This window comes from Macaca thibetana, chromosome 14 (assembly GCF_024542745.1).
Source record: "Macaca thibetana thibetana isolate TM-01 chromosome 14, ASM2454274v1, whole genome shotgun sequence".
In the NCBI taxonomy this organism is placed as follows: Eukaryota; Metazoa; Chordata; class Mammalia; order Primates; family Cercopithecidae; genus Macaca; species Macaca thibetana.
The window spans coordinates 125,710,231-125,719,319 of NC_065591.1; the positions used below are offsets into that span (position 1 = coordinate 125,710,231).

The following is a 9,089-nucleotide window of genomic DNA, read 5'->3' on the forward strand; positions in this document are numbered from 1 at the left end:
AAAAAACCCAAATGCCCACACTAAAAAGTGGGCAAAACACTGAATCCAAGTGCCTGGGAGAGGAAGGGCAGAGGGAAGAGGCACCTGGGCTCCTTCCTATGGCTCAGTGGTGACCGGCCTTCGGGCAGCCTCTCCAGCACATTCCTCTTTCCCCAGCACGAGGCGGCGCTGCGGCTTGGACTCAGTGGAAACTGGGCACACCAGCACGCAGCTGTGACAACAGAGTGTGGCCTGGGGAGGGCAGCCTGGCCACTGTGGGGAGGCGGTGCCCCTGGAACCTGGCGCCGTGGCCCCGGCTCCCTCTGTTCCTGCTGGGAGCACGCGCCCCCGCACAGGTGGGCCAGGCGACAAGGCACTTTCTCATGCATTTTCCTGCTGTAGTCTCGGTGCAGCCACCTGAGATGAGGTGGGCACCCATCCTGTCACCCTGCGTTTTCAGGTGGGGAGACTGAGGTTTGGAACTGACACACTGAGCTAGTGCAAGTAGCGGGGACGCCCCAGTGCACGGCTGCTGCTTCCCACCTGCCACCCTGCCCAGTCTGGTCCTGTGTCTCTGCTCAGCTTCCCAGAAAGGCACTCAGGAAGGACCAGTGATTTCAGAGACTCCCCATCCCTCTTCTCTTCTCCTGCCTCCAGAGCTGTCCTGTCAGAGAACGGACTTGTCAGTGGGGGTCTAGGGCCAGCGAGCCCGGGGCACTGTCACTCCCTGCCCCTTCTCCCCAGGATGCAGGCTCAGGCCCCTGGGGCACTTTACTTTCACCACCTCCCACTTCCAGGGCTCCCCCACCTCCCTCTGTTACACCTGCCCTGCCCCTAAGGTCCCTCCCTCCTCTGGGGTGTCAGCTAACCCCACTGCCTGGAGAAGAAACAATTAACATAAAATGTTGAACTGGGCCGGGCGCAGTGACTCATGCCTGTAATCCCAGCACTTTGGGAGGCCAAGGTGGGTGGATCACTTGAGGTCAGGAGTTCGAGACCAACCTGGCCAACACAGTGAAACCCCATCTCTACGAAAAATACAAAAATTAGCCGGGCTTGCTGGCGGGAGCCTGTAATCCCAGCCACTGGGGAGGCTGAGGCAGGAGAATAACTTGAGCCCGGGAGGTGGAGTTGCAGTGAGCTGAGGTTGCATCACTGCACTCCAGCCTGGGCAACAGAGTGAGACTCTGTTTCAAAAAAAAAAAAAAAAGTCGAAGGGGCTTGGGTAGGGGACTTGCCCCGAGCACACGTGTGAACTAGCGTGGGCAGCGAGTGCCTCCCACAGCAGTGGGGGTGTGGTGTGATGAGTGCAGCGGTCCTCGGTGCCCCCGACAGCAGCGTGTGCTGATACTACCTCTGGGTTTCCCACACGCCTATCACACAGTGAGCACCAGGGCGGCTATGGATCCACGGTCCACCACAACATGCAGCCCGAACACCGCCCAGGCACAGGCTCAAGACAGTCCTCCACATGCCTGGGGGAGGGGATCTCCAGGCTCTGCTGGGCTCCTGTCCCCAGGTAGACTCTAGGAGTACCCGGCCGATTTTCTTCTCGGGGTCCCGGGAAGGCAGCAGGGATGAGAGCAGGAGGCAGGCATTCCTTCACGCCGGCACGTTTGCCTGGGACACGCTTCCCTCCCTCACAGTCCCTCCACTTGCTGAGCTGTTTGGCCCCCAGGACCAGGCCAGGTGCACTCAGCCCTGGGGCTTCACACTCGGGGCTGGACACTGTAGGGTGCCTGGGCAGCCCTGGATGCAGGAAGGGAGCCCCAGAGGCCAGACCAGATGCCAGCTAGAATGGGGTGCTTTCCTTCCTGATGTTCGCATGACACTGGGACATAGCTTCCCTCTGGGCAGAAGTATTTGCTGGGTGGCCCCTCTGCTCAGACATCTCCTGAGTGGGAAGGGCAAGTGGGGAGAATTCCCATTTATTGAGCTTTTGCTCCATAGCCTGGCATCAAATAACCTGTCGACCAGATGACTGGATAAAGAAAATAAAGAAAATGAGGAATACGTGTGCAATGGAACGTTATTCAGCCTTAAAAAGTAAGAACATTTTAACACATGCCCTGACATGGATAAACCTTGAGGACACTACGCTAAGTGAAATAAGCCAGTCACAAAAGCACAAATATCACAGGATTCAATTTCTATGAGGTATCTGGAGTAGTAAAATTCATAGAGAGACAGAAACTAGGATGGTGGCTTCTGGGACCTGGGACGCTGGGGAGAATGGGAGTCATTTAACGAGTACATAGTTTCTAATGGCCAAGATGAGAAAGATCTGGAGCTCTGTTTCACAACAACGTAAATACACTCAGCACTAGTGAACTGTGCACTGAAAATGGTAAAGATGGTAAGTTTTACGTTGTGTGTTTTTTTAAATCACAATGAAAACGAGCCTGTCGTTCATCCAGAACATCTGTTTAGACAGAGTCAAGGACGGCACACCCCTCGGGGCCTGCACCCTGGGCTTCAGTGAGCATTCACGGCTGGGTTGGGTGTCTGTGATTTCAAGCATGCACCTTCCTGGGAATTATGGGGCGACAGGCACCAGGCATGCCAGCGAGAGGCCCCCCTCCAAGGCTCCAGGTACGACACCGGGAGGAGTGTGCAAACCCCACTGACAGCCTGCAACTGCCTCGCTGTCCTCAGGCCTGGGGAGCCGCAGAGACACAGCGCTGGAGCACTTGTTCTGAGAGAGAGATTTATGTGTGGGAGAAGAAGTCAGTATCGACAAGGGATGAGTTAGGAAAGTAATACTTCAGCTTCCGTTCAGAAACTCTCTGACCGTGAGGCCAGTAGCTCGCCTGGAGGCTGTACTTCAGCCCAGGCAGGCTGGCAGAGCTGGGCCTGTGTCGGTCAGTTGCAGCGTGGGTGCAACTGACCAGTCCCTTGGCCTCCCTGGGCTCAGTGTCCTCCCCATGCCACAAGCGGCCGACTCTCCCACTCTGAGGTCTGTGGAGGAGGGAAGAGGAGGGAAGAAGGGCTGGGGCAGGCAAGCAGGGTAGGGGGGTGTTGATATTGTTGATCTGCACCTACAGCCTGTCATTTGCCACAGCCCTGCTCAGTGGGACCCAGCACTGCACTTCTTGGGGGTCAGGACTTATCTTCAAGGGTGTGAGAGCAGTGGTGATGTCCTTAGGCTTCGGAAGACACCCCCAAGGGGACTCCCCATCTGCTACGGGGACCCAGAGGGCTTCGGGCCCGGGCTAGGTAGGCACCAGGCAGCCCCAAACCCAGGTCTGAAGCTACGGAGGGTCCGCTGATGGTCACCCGCCTGGTGAGATCCTTTGGTCAGGGAGCGTGGACACACTCTGGCAGGCTGGCAACTCATGGGTTTCATGAAAGTTTGTATTTTTAATTTGCTGTCCGTGGCCTTAAGGAGCTGACCTTCCCCAGGGCTGTCAGGGATAGCTGAGGTTGGTTTTCCTGGGCCCAGCCGTCTGAGGGAGCAGAGAGGAGGTGAGGGGCCCTGGGAGTCTCAGCGTTGTGCCCCGACCCCAGGGGAGGCAGCCCCCAGCCCCCACACATCTGTCTGCCAACGACCTGCCTGGGAGGGCACTGGAGCCCGCAGCCTCTGTCTTGTGTGAAATTGCTCTGTGGTCCTGACAGGAGCAGGGCTGCTCTGGGTGTCTGCCCCTCATCTGTGAAAAGAAGGGAGTAGCCCAGGGTTGCAGAATCCTGCTTCTGGGAGAAGGCTGGCAGCCAGGTAGCCGGGGGTGCCAGCTCCTGCCCCTCTGGCCAGCCCTCACCTTCCACCCCGGTGGCTTGGCGGGCAGGCTCCTCCCTCCGGCCTCCGGCTTGGGTCGCTCTGTGGAAGTGATTCTTCCAGGTGAGGAAACGCTCGTGCAGCCCTGCCCCTCCTGCCTTAGATGAGGAAACTGAGGCCCACCCACCAGTGTCTGTGGCACAGTGAGCTGCAGACACAGCTGGGACCAGCACCTGGGGGGCTCCTGGCAGCACAGTCGGCTGGCCTCTAAGACCTGCAGGCTCTGCTCCCGCCGCTTCCCTCCACTGAGCCCACAACGGCCTCTGGGCTCTCTTGCCCTCCAGACGAGGGAAGGGTGAGCCCAGGCAGGGGCCCCTCGAATCCCTTCTTCCATCCCTGCTCGGCATGGTGCTGGCTGGTGGCAGCTAACCATGCCTCCTTTGCTGCTCTTATTTTGAAAGTATGGGGGCTTAGCAGATGCTTTTTAGTGACAAAACAGAATTTCAGTTGCGCTCACCTCCAAAAAGCATCAGCCGCTCTATCTGGCTGCGTCTGCATAACGTGAGGATGCTTTCCTCATCTCATTCTAGCTCCCAGGGGTGTGTGGTCAGGAACAGCCCCATCCTAGGGGACGAGGTGGAGGCTCAGGAAGGTCAGAGAGGTCGCAAGGCCTCGTGCTGATCGGGTGGGGTGGGGGGGCGGCCTGGCAGAGTGGGCTTCTCAATAAGCGTTTAAGCGAATTGTTAAATAAATGAATAATAAAAATGGCTTTCTATTTTCAAATAAAAAATAAAAAAGCTCTTGCTGTTGCATGCTCTGATTAGCATGATTAACTGTAATGACTCATTTCCTCCTCAGAAACATCCTATTATTACCCTCATTTTAAAATCGAGACGTCTGAGGCACAGAGAGGTTAAGCAATGTCCTGAGGCCACACAGCTACTAAGTGGCAGAACCAGGATCTGAATCCAGCCAGTAGGGCCTTGTACTTAGCCACCTGGCGAAACACCTGTGCGGGTTCAGGTCCACAACACTCTGCCCACTAGAACTTTCCGTGCTGCCAGGGACGTTCTGTATCTGTGCCGCCCAAGATGGCAGCCTCTGGCCACATGTGGCTGTTGTGCACTTGGAATGTGGCTGGTGGGACTGAGGAGCTGCTCAGGGTGAGGAGGGATGCGGGAAGCAGCCCCCCATGCCCAGTATTGGGCTCTAACAGTTTCTGAACAAGAGCCAACTGAGTAGCCCAGAGTTCAAACAGAGACTCATGGCTTCAGAGGCCAGATTGCTCACCTGCCTTAGAAAGAGGAAGCAAGATGGGCAGAGGGGAAGGAGAGGACTCCGGCCCACACAGCCAGCCAGACAGGACGGGCAGAGCCAGGCCTCCAACTACAGTGCCACTGGCACTCCCCACACCACGCCTTCACATCTCCACTCCCCCGTCCCACTCGGTCTTCTTCCTGTGAGCAGAGAGCTGGCTCACATTTCCCACGTATGAGAAGAGAGAGCTCCTGCCATGGCTCTGAAGACTGAGCCGTGGAATCCACAGCCCCCGGGCGAGGTTAGTCCTCAAATCCAGTCAACTCTTGATCCAGACTCACACTCTCCACTTTTGGGCTTATCAGTGGCAAAGCCTTAATCCCTGCCAGGCACTTGGCGCGGAGGCTGCCTCCTGCCCTGCTGTCAGCTGGTGTGTGCGCAGGGAACGCAGGCTCATTTTAATATTGGCTGGAGCTAAACCTCATTAGAAAAGTAAATTTGCTGTAGCTGCAAAAAAAAAAAAAAAAAAAAAAAAAAAAAGGAACCCACGTAACCCTTCCAAAGCTAAACAGAAAACACCAGATTTGGATTTTTGGATTATTTGATGTTTTACGTTCCCAGCACCTGGTGCAGAGCCTCCCACACAGTAGGTGCTTGGTCACTGTTGGTGCAAGTGAACTGAATTTTGGGGACCTCTGACCACCCTGTCACCTTTCAGCATGGATAAGAAGGGCTCACAGACCTGAAATTTCTGTGTCAAGAGTTTTTTTTTTTTTTTTTTTTAGACCATTTGCTGATAAATTGGAAGGATTATATTTAACAGTAATTAGACAAGCAAATATTATTTTGTGTTTGGCGAGGACGAACTCTGAGCCAAGGCATGCTCTGGGTTCTTTGGGTCGGGATAAAGAAGGGTAGGTCCAGCCCAGAGTGTGGAGGTGTGACGACTCAAGTGGGTGAGGAGGGAGGTGGGACAGCCTGCACCAATTCCAGCGGGATTGGCTCCAGGACTGGCCTGACACTGCTACTCCAAATTCTAGAGCCATCCTCATCCTGGAAGAAAGGGGGTGAGAGTGTATAAAACACATAGATTAAATTAAAATTCATCTAGTATTTCTTCTGAAAACTGGTGAGATGACAGTTTCCCGATTTATAGATTGTCAGGAAGCCGGGGCTTAGAGAGCTCTGTTTTTTTCAAAGTCTACTCGGCTAGCCACAGATGGAGCTGAGACTGGACCTCAGACAGCCTGGCCAAGGGCCTGTCCCCACTGCACTTCTTCCATGTCCCCTGGCTAGTCTTCAGTAGGGTCCACAAAGGTCTTTTTGCCTGGAGGCATGGGGAGTGGGGGTGCATGACTTCTCTTCTCCTGAGTGCCAGGTTTCCCCAGACCCCACATCCTTCCCCACTGCCCTGCATTCCAGGACCAGGAGGGCTGGGGCAGGGGCCAGAAGATGGAGAGGAACCCTCAGCACTGGGAGATAATCAGGGGCAAAGGGTGTCCCTGAAAATCCCTGCAAGCTCTTGATGTGCTTGACCTCAGAGCCTGTCCTCCCTCTGCCTTTGGGCTTCTGTCTAAAAGACCCTTAACATTCATCAGAGCCACAGGAAAGCACCTTCCTCAGTAGAATGTCCAACTGCTCCAGTGAGGGGCCTCCTGCAGGGGTGGACAATTGCTGAGGTCGATGTCGGGGAACATGGAGAGGCCCCCAGCCCACCCCAACTCACCACCTCACTGACTTCTGCCTGTGTGCCTCCCTCTGCCATCTGCCAGTGTGCCTCTGTGCCTTTGTCCCTTGTCTCACTGCCTCTTTCTCTGCCTGTGTCAGGCTCTCTCAGAATCCTTCTCCTCCTGAGCCCCTTCCTCTCCTCCTCTCCATTCTCATCAGAGAGGAGCCCTCATCCCTCTCTTTCAGACACAATGGAGCACCATGCTCCCATCCATTAGCCTTTCAGGCAGCACATCCTCTTCCCCATTTCACACTCCCAGCTCCCGGCCTGCCTCATCACCCTATGCTACACAACTAGGAAAAGTACATCTTACTGGGTCTCAGGGGTAAGGACCCCCGAGAAACCACTAAGAGAACCTTCAGGTCTCTCCGGAAGCCTAAGCCGGGGAACTGGGCTTGCCCCAGGGCATCCTCCTGTGAAGCTCCTTGGTCTCCGCCACGGGCTCCAATCCTGTTGCTGGAGCTGATCTCCTCAGTGATTTACCTGCCCCCTGCTTCTGGTGGAACAGTGAGTACCTGCCCAACCAGAAACCTACACACACATACTCAACGCCGCGTCTGCAAGCCTTCAGCTCGCCTGGACCTGGAGTGATCCCCAAGCACCCTGGGGTCAGGCACAGAAACGGGAACAGCAAGCTCCCGGCTCCAGTGCGGACTGGGGCACAGATGCATTAACTCTCCCAGTCCCACTAACCTTAGCAAGTATTTCTGCTTCCATCAAAAGGGGAAGAGGGAAAGTGTCTCTAAGCTCTGGAACCTTTGGCAGTGCTGGGCACGGACTGGGCAGAATGAGAAAGGGCCTTCACCCCACGGCAAGAAAGGGAAGGCTTGGTGTTTGGTCCAGTAAGGCCATTAATGGTCACTAACTGAGCAGGCTCTAGGAGGAAATGTCTCAATCTCGGTAGTGGCTACCAGCAGAGGTAGGGAGACATAATCACAGAAGACAAATGTTAGAAAACCCTAGAACAACAGTCCCGTACAGCCACATGCCCCACGGCCCTAGTAACCTAGGGAGTGGTGTGCCTCCCATTTCCACACAAACACATCCAGCCACCGCACAGTGCTAGGCCCTAGGATGTCCATACCCCAACATTTTCAACAGTGCATACTACACAGCCCGAGCTGTAGGCCTCATTGGGAACCCCGCTCACTGGTGCCCATGCACTGGGCTAGCAACTGTCAGTAAAGGTCCCCTTCCTGTACGCTAGAAATCTCCGGAGTCCTTCAGCTCCAGCTTCTGCAAGAATCCATGCAGCTAGGCCTGGCTGGGGGAGAAAGGGGACAGGGACGTTGGCCAAGGCTCCCATGTGTGTGCATGTGGGGGTGGTTCTTGACCTTAGCTGCTTGGTACGGGGCTGTCACCTCCTTTCCCTGGCACTGTCGGACCCGGTGGCTTCCTTCTCTATTTCCTGCCTCAACTGAGCCTCCTTTATCTGGAAGTTGTGTGCTCTGACTTTGGAGGGATTGGGACCTCAGACCTGAGCCCAGGCGCAGATGGGAGGGTGGTGAATTGGTCGCGCCTCCTTCCTCCTTGCTACACCGAAGGTCCCAAGGGCCCTTTGCCACCCTTGCCACCCCTGGGTCCCTCAGCATGCCCCGCAGAGCTCGGGCCCCCTCAAGAGAGTTAACTCGGCAGTGCCCAGGAGCCAGAGAGCGATCCAGAGAGGGCTGCTGGGCATCAGGGGTGGGGAGGTGGGGGACGACTGACCCCTGACTCCTCATCCGGCCACCAGAAACCACCTGCTGAGGGGGCCGGGGCTGACGGCTGAGAGCCCGGGCCAATTGTTAGAAGCTGCTGAGAACCAGCTCTTCCCCTAATTCCGGCCGACGAGGGCAGGCGGTGCCGGGTTTTGTTTCGCAGCCCCTCGGCAGCAGCGCCTCCCGGCCGAGCTCGGTTCTCGGCCCCCTCTCCAGCTGCCCCCGGCGCGCGCAGCGCACACACACCCCAGCGCGCGCCCGGGAGGACATGGCGTGGGCGCCGATGGGGACGCAGAACGGGGCTCTGTGCGCGGCGGGGCGCCCGCGGGGGCGCGGGGAGCACTGACCTGCGGCGACGAATCCGGAGCGTCCCTGGTGCGGTCCATCGCGGGCGACGGCCCTACGCCCCGGCCCCGGCGCCCCGAGGCTGCTGCCCTGGGCCGCGCGCGGTTCCCTCCCCGGGGACTCTCGGGCTCCGGGCCCGCGGGGGCCACTTCATAGCCGCGGGGTCCGCGCACCCGCCCGCCCTCCCGCAGCCCCGCCCGGCCCCGCCGCCCCGGCCCGGCTCGTTCTGGGCTCCGCGAGGCGGCGGCCGAAGGCTGGGAGCGCGCGGGAGGGAGGGCGCGGGAGGGAGCGGGGGGCGGGGGGCGGGAGCGGGGGGCGGGGGGCGGGAGCGGGAGGGGAGGGGGGAGCGGGAGGGGAGGGGGGAGCGGGG

At 57.6% G+C, this 9,089-nt stretch overlaps 1 protein-coding gene across 1 annotated transcript in view; it reads right to left on the reverse strand.

Annotated features, from left to right (window-relative positions):
- B3GAT1 (beta-1,3-glucuronyltransferase 1) overlaps positions 1-8,846 on the reverse strand; it is a 32,108-nt gene extending 23,262 nt beyond the window's left edge. Inside the window, exon 1 of the mRNA XM_050755999.1 lies at positions 8,722-8,846. The gene's annotated coding sequence lies outside the window, so the exon portion shown is untranslated. The remainder of the gene's footprint in view (positions 1-8,721) is intronic.
- Between the last annotated feature and the right edge of the window lie 243 nt (positions 8,847-9,089).